We start from the raw sequence: 10,293 nt of genomic DNA, 5'->3' as shown, positions 1-10,293 counted from the left end.
CGAAGGCTAGAAGCAGCTGCAGGTGAATTATAACTAGTGGATTTACTTGTTGTAATTCAATAGGCAGTGATCTTTCATCCTTTTCAATGATTCTCGCAAGATGCAATGTCCACAACCTTAAACACAGTGAGGCAGAATACAGGCTTACAAAGACAAAACACACATGCACAGAGTTTCCATCAATGGAGACTGAGTCATCTGTGCAGTCGCAATAAAAGCGTAACACTATAACCAATATCTGTGGGTGGAGACTGTGGTTAGAATATACACACACATGTATGCCGACAAATCTGCATTTGTGTAGCGACAAATCTGCAGCAACTGTGTGATGCTATTATGTCAATATGGACCAAAATCTCTGAGGAATGTTTCCAACACCTTGTTGAATATATGGCACAAATAATTAAAGCAGTTTTGAAGACAAAAGGGGGACCAACCTGGTACTGGCAAGGTGTACCTAATAAAGTGGCCAATGAGTGTGCGTGTATGTGTGTGTGTGTGTGTGTATATATATATATATATATATATATATATATATATATATATATATATATATATATGAGTAATATCACAAGAGATCGGAAGAGGTGAGCGTCCGCCATGCTGAGGGGAGTGCAGGCCAGGATCACGGCGAGCACTAAGTACCAACTCTGCCCCTTAGAGGACGCAGTGTGTGTTTTACTCAGGGAACCATGGTTACATTCGTAACCCGAGACGTTCCCTTTCAAGGAAACTTCGAACTGCATCCTCTAGAGGGCGCTATGGGGAACAGTATATTTACGCCGCCATGCTGAGGGGAGTGCAAGCCAGGATTATGGCGAGCACTAAGTACCAACTCTACCATTTCCAGCCAAAGGTCTAACCTACATACCTAACTTAAAGGGGGGGTGAAATGCTATTTCATGCATACTGAGTTTTTTACACTTTTAAAGAGTTGGATTCCCATGCTAAACATGGACAACGTTTCAAAAATTAAGTTGTACGTTTGAAGGAGTATTTCTGCTCCAAAAATACTCCTTCCGGTTTGTCACAAGTTTCGGAAAGTTTTTTTCGAGTATGGCTCTGTGTGACATTAGATGGACCGGAATTTCCTTATATGGGTCCTTAGGGCACTTCTGCCGGAAGAGCGCGTGCTCCTGTATAGCAGAGCACAGACATTCACTGATCAGAGCGAGAGCGTCGCGAAATGTCACAAAAGGAGTGTGTTTTTGGTTGCCAGGGCAAGACAACCCTGCACAGATTACCAAAAGAAAAACAGCATTAAGGGACCAGTGGATGGAGTTTATTTTTACAGAGCATCAACGGAGTTGTGCAAGTGTTTGTGTTTGTTCCCCTGCATTTCAAAGATGCTTGTTTTACAAACAAGGCCCAGTTTGACGCCGGATTTGCACATCGTTTATTTCTTAAGGATAATGCAGTCCCAACGAAAAACAGTCACGATCGTGTGTTGGAACCGCATGCGGTGAGTAAAACTGCTTCAAATATCTCTGTGTTGTTAACTTAGCTATCGGCGCGTAAGCACATCAAGTAAACAACATGCGATGTTGTAATTAAACTGCACGAGTAAAACTGTTTCAAATATCTCTGTGTTGTTAACTTAGCTATCGGCGCGTAAGCACATCAAGTAAACAACATGCGATGTTGTCATCAAACTGCACTTTCCGCAGCTTAAATTTTTTTTTAAAAAAAGACGACAAAGTGGAACTTAGTCATTTTCCAAAACCGCTAAGCAAATATATACAGTTTCAGTACATACCACATAGAGACGTCGTTGCTGATGCTGCTCTTGTTAAATTTCAGCCTCTGGATCTGATTCTGGATCATAAATATATGCTGAATCTGACTGTTAGCCATGGTTTGTTTTGGTTGGTTTTGTCCTCACGGTAATGTCACAGCTTCCAAACGCTCTCAACGCAAAAGCCTACTGGCGCTCGTGATTATTTAGCTCCGCCCACACATCACGCCTCCAGCCAGTCGTGTTTTTCTGGGAAAAATCAGTACAGACTATCTTTCTCTTATGAATATAATAAAACTAAAGACTTTTTGGAGTTATGAAGGATGCAGTACTACTCTATAGGTACTCAAGATTAACAGGATATTGAGTGAAAGTGAGCAAAGACTTCACGTGCACACTTACCATAGTATGGAGTCTCAAATACTGTTCTAAGGAGGGGCTCCTGTGGCACTCTTATAGAGCAGCTCATAGATGGAATGGTGCATCTTAAAACAGTATGTTTGAGAGTCATCAACTCGATCTGTGGAAATAATACTGGAGCGCTCTGGGGAAAAAAAACAACGACAACAGAAAACTTAATCTCATATAAGAGGAAAACTCTTAATTCAGATTAACGCACTCATAGGCGATCCTTCTTGGAAAAGGAGGAGCATTGCCAAACTATCACGAGAATCGCCCAAATAGCCCCTCATGTTGAAGGAAGCGATGCTTAAAGTGTATAAAAATCCCATCTCCTTGCTGAATGGAGATGGGATTTTGGAAGGATATGATATGGATAATTTTAGGCAAACAAAGCAAACCCTTTAACCGTTAAAATAAAACAAATCTTTAGTCGTTTCAGAAAACTCGAAAATACTCTCTCTGTATGGTCATGGGTATGCATGTTGTGCCAAAGAAACGTTTTTTTTTCTTCAATTTTGCCATCAACTGATTAGTGTTCATAAAATGCTCATAAGACGGTGAACTTTACAACATGTGCCTAGGGTTGAAAATTGTTAGAATTTTATCTATTCTGACTCTGATTCTGCTTATTGATTTCAATTTTTATCGATTCTCAGTTTACATTCCAAAGTTGTAAAAAAGTGAAGTAAATAATTTTGACCTGTATGATCATTTAACTTACTTAATGATAATTTTTACTACCTTTACCAGATTTTAGCAGCAATTTACCAGTAGGCCTGAGTATTAAGATGTTACCATAAAAACATGGTAAACTGTCCGTAGAGCTTTAATGAGTTAACACTTACACATGCGAGTTCACACAGAATAAAAATATGCACTTTCTTTGTCATGCAGATCAAGGTGTAGGTCATTTTCATTTACCATTTGCCGATCCAGTGTTAATTTTGACACGAAATTTTAATTTAGTTTTAGTCTTAGTCTTTTGACTATAATTCTTTTTAGTTTTAGTCAAGTTTTAGTCATCTGATTTGTTTTAATTTTAGTCTTATTTTAGTCGACTAAAATTGCTTGGTATTTTAGTCGACTAAAATTGCTTGGTATTTTAGTCGACTAAAATAAGACTAAAATCAATAACAGATTTACTAGACAATTTTTTACAGCTGGTATAGGAAACAAACTTAACCAAAATATATAAAACACAAATTCAACTTTATTTCAACACAACTGTGTCTTTATTTCGATTCAAAAGCTTTTATGCAGCAACAAACACTGTCATGATAATGTAAACAATAACTAGCTGCCAATTGACCATCAATAAAAGAAAAATAACGTTAGGTCCAGGACCTTAAAGCTTACAGCTGAGCTGAACAATAAGTGCATACATTTAAAGTAAATATTTAATAAGTTGGCAGCTAGGTGGATAAAAAAAGTAACAAGATTTTATAAGGTATTCATTTGTCTAGCAATATTGTATGTTTTAAATACTACATTATTGCTAGATTTGTATGTATAATGATAGGATGTGAACATTCATGTTTCACATGACTAATATAGAAATATTTGTGATATTGTCAACAAGTAGAACATTATAAAATATACTAAACATTAGTATTAATCAAATGTATTTATCATATTACGTATTAGTATTGTGCTCGCATCTAATTTGAAGAAGGGGCTATTTTACAGTACTTTTCAGTTCGTAATATTTAATGCTACAACATCTACGCACTGCACTATTCCAATTTTGCTTAGCTCAATAAACAAAAGAACATCGTTGTGAAATTACATTTGAGAAAATGTCCGGGTGGCTCGTCTGTAAATGTCTTTTCAAATTGGTTGTGTTCTTGCCACGAATGAGCGCTCCGCGTGCTTTACACTTTGTTTTGTTTTGTTCGTCGTCAAACGTGAAGTGAGCTGTGGACATTTTGTCGCTTTTTTAGACAGTAGGGACTTTAAGCAACAGCTGCGAATGGAACGGCTACAGCGACCGGAAGTTTGCCGTCACACCGCTGTAGCCAAGAACGTAAAAGTCACTAAGCAACGGTAAAACAGAACAGCGCAACGCAGCATTAATTCATTTATTGAGATGCAAAAAAATATATAATTTAAAAAAGCAAGAGAAGGATTGCTTTTGGCGTTAAATGACAATCTTTTGTCAGAAGAGGAGTTTTTAATATTGTATGATGTAAATAAGTCTAAAAACATAACATTTATTTACCTAACCTCTCACGTTGTAGCGACTCCGGCAAATCAGCTGTTCTCCCGTAGTAGACCGTTAAATTAGAACGTCACAAAGTAGCAGTTAAATTCGCGCAGGCGCAATACAACGCCAGAATGGCGTTGCCGTTCCACCAGAGGCTGTTGCTTAAAGTCCCTATCACCTCTTCGAATGCCGTCTTCCCGGGAGCTCATAAAAACTGAAAACCTTCGCTTCACGTCTCAATAAGTCAGGCTCGGATTGGTTCTCTTCTCTCATGCAGTCTCGCCTGTTATGTTTTGCCGGTTCTTTTGCTCATTCCTCGCATCTCTCCCGTCTGCTGATTTGATTTTCGTCACAGTCTATTTTCGTCTCGTCCTTTATTCGTTGACGATAATGTCAATCAATTTAGTCATAGTTTTAGTCTCCATCAGTGCCTTCTATTTTAGTTTTCGTTTCGTTTTCGTCGGCAAAAATATATTCGTGACGAAAATAATGACGAAAATATTTAGTCAACGAAATTAACACTGTGCCGATCATCTTGTTTGATGTTGGATCGTAGTGCTCGACCTAAGTAAGGCATCACATACAGTTGTCTCTTTAAAATCAATGTGGTGAACACACAGATGAACACACCACACTATTATGTGCTTTTTCCGTCTTTAATCAGCGATTAGATTAGATTCGATTCACGATTCATAGTTTTTCGATTCGATTCAAGAACGATTTTTACTAATTTAGAAAGAATCAAATCGATTATAACATTTCATTCTTCACTCTTTAAGTGCTTTCACAGGATTATTTAAATGCTTCCCCTAAATTCTTTAATGCTTAGTCAGGGGGCAAATTACACAGCAGCCTTTATGGCCATAGGTAAAAAAAAAAAAAAAAAAAAAAAGACAGAAAAAACCTTTTGTCCACTGTTAGATACTAGTTTAATGATGTTATGGCACGACATGGCATTAGGGCTGTCAACGAATATTCTAAATTTGAATATGTATTCCAATAGTTTTAAGAAAACGAATTTCAAAGGTGAAAATTAATATTTGAATTAAAAAAAAAAAAATCAGGCACCGGTCACAGGAGTCGCACTGTCTGTCACAGCATCACTGCTGAAAGTTGACGTGTCTTAATGGAAGATGCCAGCAAGTGCAAAGCCAAACTCGACCGCAGCAGAGAAAATTAGGTAAAATTGTTGACCCGCGAGATAAAGTTGTATGCAAGCTATTTAAGATACAGTTAGCATACCATTCGACCACTAGCAACATGAGGTCACATCTCAAAAATGTGCACCCAAATGAGCATGGCATAATGTGTGGAACTCCAGCTAAACAGTCACGTCTTGACACTTAACGTTACTTTGCATCACCTGCCACAAGCTCTTTAATTGTCTGCAACACGACAAGAGGCCATAACAGATAAATTAATTTTGTTCATTTGTAAGTACATGAGATCGATCAGTATCGCGGATGGGGCAGGCTTCGGGGAGTTCTGTCAACCAATGCAACCGAGATTTGATTATTTATCGTTTCATGTCAAGGAAAAGTTCCATTTTTACCACAGCACAGCTCGCTTGGAGCATTCAATGTCAATTCTATATGCTGTAAAACTTAATTAATATTAATAATATCTGTATCAATCACTGAATGAAGCATGCAATATTTGGGACAACAGTCGCGACCTTAAATTGCTTGCACAAAACTCTTGATCAGCACTCAAAATTTGCTTGTTCATTTAAACCGTTATGTGCAGAGAACGTGAAGGTGAGAGAGCGTGAGGTCTGCAGTTTTGGCCATTAGTTGATTCCTTGTTTTTGTGCAGGTAGTACGTTGTTGTATATGTTTAAACTTAAATAGACTACCTATACAAATAGTTATGTCTCTTTGTATTATTTTGTCCTGTTATTGACGTAATGTGTGTCATTGACAACATTCAAACAGATGTTCGAATAGTTATAATATTCATGTTTTTTTTTAGAGGGAATATTCAAACGTAATTTTTGAGCAATTTTGATAGCCCTACATGGCATACGCCAAAAATTATGTAAGCCAAGATTTAAAAAAAGAGCTTTAAATGTATTATTTTTTTTATTACTTTTAATTTGCTGTAAGAAATCAAATACACTGCTGGACAAAAATAAGTTGTAATCGATTTTAGTTTTTCCTAATGGCAATTTTATGATTGTTTTATATAGGCTACTACATTTAATTAGCTATTATTTTAATTTTCTGCACAGAATAATGTATAAAATATACTTTACTGTGTATATACTTCTGAAAAAATATACTTCTGTACTGTAATAAATTATGTCAATGTCAATGTCTTTTTAGATTATTACTTTATATTTTTCACCATGGCCAACTCTTCAGGTCTCTTGGTTTTGATTTTCATTTTCATGCTGTCCAGATATACATTCACTCAAAATCTGATTTAAATGTGGCTGCTACACATCTTTCTAACTGTTTCACAGATATCAAAAATTGGATGTCTGTTAATTTTCTATGTCTAAATAGTGATAAGACATAAGTGTTGTTTATTGGTTCGCCTCACCAGTTACGCAGAGTGAAACCCGTAGCCTTGCATGTGGATGCCTCTGTTATACAGTTCCAATCTAAAAAAAAAAAAAAAAAAAAACTGGGAGTAATTTTTGATTCTAATTTAACATTTGATCTTCGTGTACGCAATACTTTTAAAGTTTCTTTTTTTTTTCATCTCAGAAATATATTAAGATTACGGTCCATGCTGCCTTTTCCTGTAGCTGAAAAATGTATCAATACTCTGGTTTTATATAGAATTGATTATTGCAATGCCTTGTTAGCAGGAGCATCAAAATTTATTTTGAACAAACTTTAGTGGGTACAAAACTCTGCTGCATGTATTCTGACTAGGACAAGACATACAGATCATATAAAACCTATATTAGAGACCTTGCATTGGCTACCTGTCAAATTTTGTGTTGATTTTAAAGGAACACTCCGACTTTTTGGGACTTTAGCTTATTCACAGTATCCCCCAGAGTTAGATAAGTCCATACATACCTTTTTCATTTCTGTGCGTTCTGTAAGTGTTATTTGACGCACCCACCGCTTGCCTAGCTTAGCACAAAGACGGGATGTAAATGGATACTGTTAGCATAGTAATCCCAATAAGTGACAAAATAATGCAAACATTTTCCTATTTACATGTTGTGATCTTTATAGTCAACAGCGTGTACAAACAACAAGGCTATATGAGACAGAGACCGTTTTAATCGTATAAATACTGGGAACTATATTCTCACTAGGCGTAGGAGCACAGCTAATGTTACTTGGGCGGAGTGGCTACTTGGGCGGAGTGATTAGCGCAGCACACGAGACGCCTTGTTGATGGTTCCATAAACAAAACAAATGGCTAGACGTGACTCGTGATCATGGCTGACTTTGAGGAATTGTCAGACTCAGAGGAATTTTACTGTGTATCAAACCAATATCCAGAACCATATAGTTTTGAGCCAGAATACACAGACGAGGAGAACTTTGGAAGCTGTTAGACAAGATGTCGAAGGGAGAATCAGAACGAACACAGACTGGTGCTGTAAATCTGGAACATGCTAACCTGTGCCGACAGAAACCGAGTGCCTTTGTTGTAATGAATGGGACCGGGTATTGCCATCAATGTCAAGGCTTGATGACAATCAAAATATTTGCGTCACTACCACGGAAGATTTCTCTGCCCTACAACCGGGAGTTGTCTTTTTTTTTTCTCATTGTGACAAGATCAACTGGAAGAAACGCCCCATGGTGATTGAACCTAATGGTCAGCTGTCCACCAAGTAAGTGATTTTGTTATAATGATCAATGGCAGTGTGTTCATGACAACACAATAATATCAATAAAGGGCATACACGGAGCCTCTATTCACGTAATAGTGTCACTACTAAGGTTATATTACATTAGCATGGCACTGTTACAGTATGGCTAATGTTATTCATCTCAAAACATAACGGAACACTTACCGCAGCAACAGGTGATCCAATTTGTCCTGTCTTTATTATCGATGCGATGGCTGTATCCTTTAGCACACGTTTCATGGTCCGTGTGGCAACTTGCATGTTTTCAAAATAGTCGTCTACAGTAAAATGTTCAGAGCAAAAGAAATACTTCGTGATGGTGTTTACAGGTGTGTTTGGATCTATTTCCAGAGCAAGTAGCCATCGATTCATTAGTTCAGCGTTTTGGGTTGGATCACGAGTCACGTCTAGCTAGTCACTTGTTTTGTTTATGGAACCATCAACAAGGTGTCTCGTGTGCTGCGCTAATCACTCCACCCAAGTAGCCACTCCGCCCAAGTAATGTTAGCTGTGCTCCTACGCCTAGTGAGAATATAGTTCCCAGTATTTATACGATTAAAAATGGTCTCTGTCTCATATAGCCTTGTTATTTGTACACGCTGTGACTATACAGATCACAACATGTAAATAGGAAAATGTTTGCATTATTTTGTCACTTATTGTGATTACTATGCTAACAGTATCCATTTACATCCAGTCTTTGTGCTAAGTTAGGCTAGCGGTGGGTGGGTCCAATAACACTTATAGAATGCACAGAAATGAAAAAGGTATGTATGGACTTATCTAACTCTGGGGGATACTGTGAATAAGTTAAAGTCCCAAAAGAGTGTTCCTTTAAGATTCTTATGCTGACCTACAAGGCATTAAATTGACTTAATACTTAATAATTAATGTTAATACCCTACATTCTGACACGTGATCTTCGCTCGGCCGACGCTGGTCATTTAGTTGTTCTGGTAACGCACTTAAAAACAATGGGTGATAGGACGTTCTCTTCAGTTGCCCCAAAATTCTGGAATTCTCTGCCTTTTTAAATTAGAAATGCACCATCCTTGAGAATGTTTAAATCTTTACTTAAAACATATTATTTTTAAGGAAGCATTTAGATGATAGGTGATTTTTGTGGTTGTTTATGTGATGTATTTTATGGGTTTACTATATGTCTTGGACATTTACTTTTAAATTGTTCTTGTAAAATTGTTTGTGATACTTTACTTTTATTGTGTTTATCATGCCAGTTTTATCTATCTTAATTTTCTCTGAGAATTGACTTCTAAAAGTGCTTTACAAAATAAAGTTATTATTATTATTATTATTATTATTATTATCACGTTTTAGACCAGCACACCCATAGGCGCACAAATGAGCACAAATGCATTTGCTAATTAAACGATGTGGCGCTTGGCGGGAAAATACGAACAGCGCCAGACTGAAACTAGCAAACACACTTGCGCTGCGCCTTGCGTTGCATTGTGCCGGGTGTATTATATGGCCCCTGATAATCAGATGCATTTCCACTGCACACACAAGATCTAAACAGGCCAGCCAGGGCTACAGCTTAAGCCAGTCATACACTGTGCGATTATCATCTGATTTTGTCAAGACTGACATTTTGGTCACCCCTCATGAGGGTATCGCACTGTTGAAGCACCGACTGACATAAACTCAGGGCTTTTTCCCCTCACTGTGCCTGCACGAAAATAGAACTTCAACTGTTTAATCTTTAAAACCACAGGAAAGAAAACTAAAAGCAAGAGATCCTTTGACAAAATTAATGTTATTATCATGGGAAATGTGAACCATTGCCCATAATTTTGCAATTAGTGATAAGGACAACACATTGCAAAATTATAAATATTTCAGTTTTTAACCGTAAAGGTGAGCCAGTGCATATAAACAATGCCCGTGAAGAGAGCATTATGCCCGTGAAGAAGTTTTAAACTACAGTCAAAACTGGCCGAGCTGTCGGTTATTATAATAACAATCTCTTATGGTAATGGTGATCTTTGACTTTACATCACATGCAAATCTGTTCATAGATTGTGAGTTGGTCCCTTGATGAAATCGCACAAAAATCGCACAGTGTATGTCTGGCCTTAAAACTACAACCTTCAAGGCCACAATTCAAAC

The sequence above is a fragment of the Carassius gibelio genome, chromosome B16 (assembly GCF_023724105.1).
Source record: "Carassius gibelio isolate Cgi1373 ecotype wild population from Czech Republic chromosome B16, carGib1.2-hapl.c, whole genome shotgun sequence".
Lineage (NCBI taxonomy): Eukaryota > Metazoa > Chordata > Actinopteri > Cypriniformes > Cyprinidae > Carassius > Carassius gibelio.
This window is presented reverse-complemented; position numbering follows the sequence as displayed.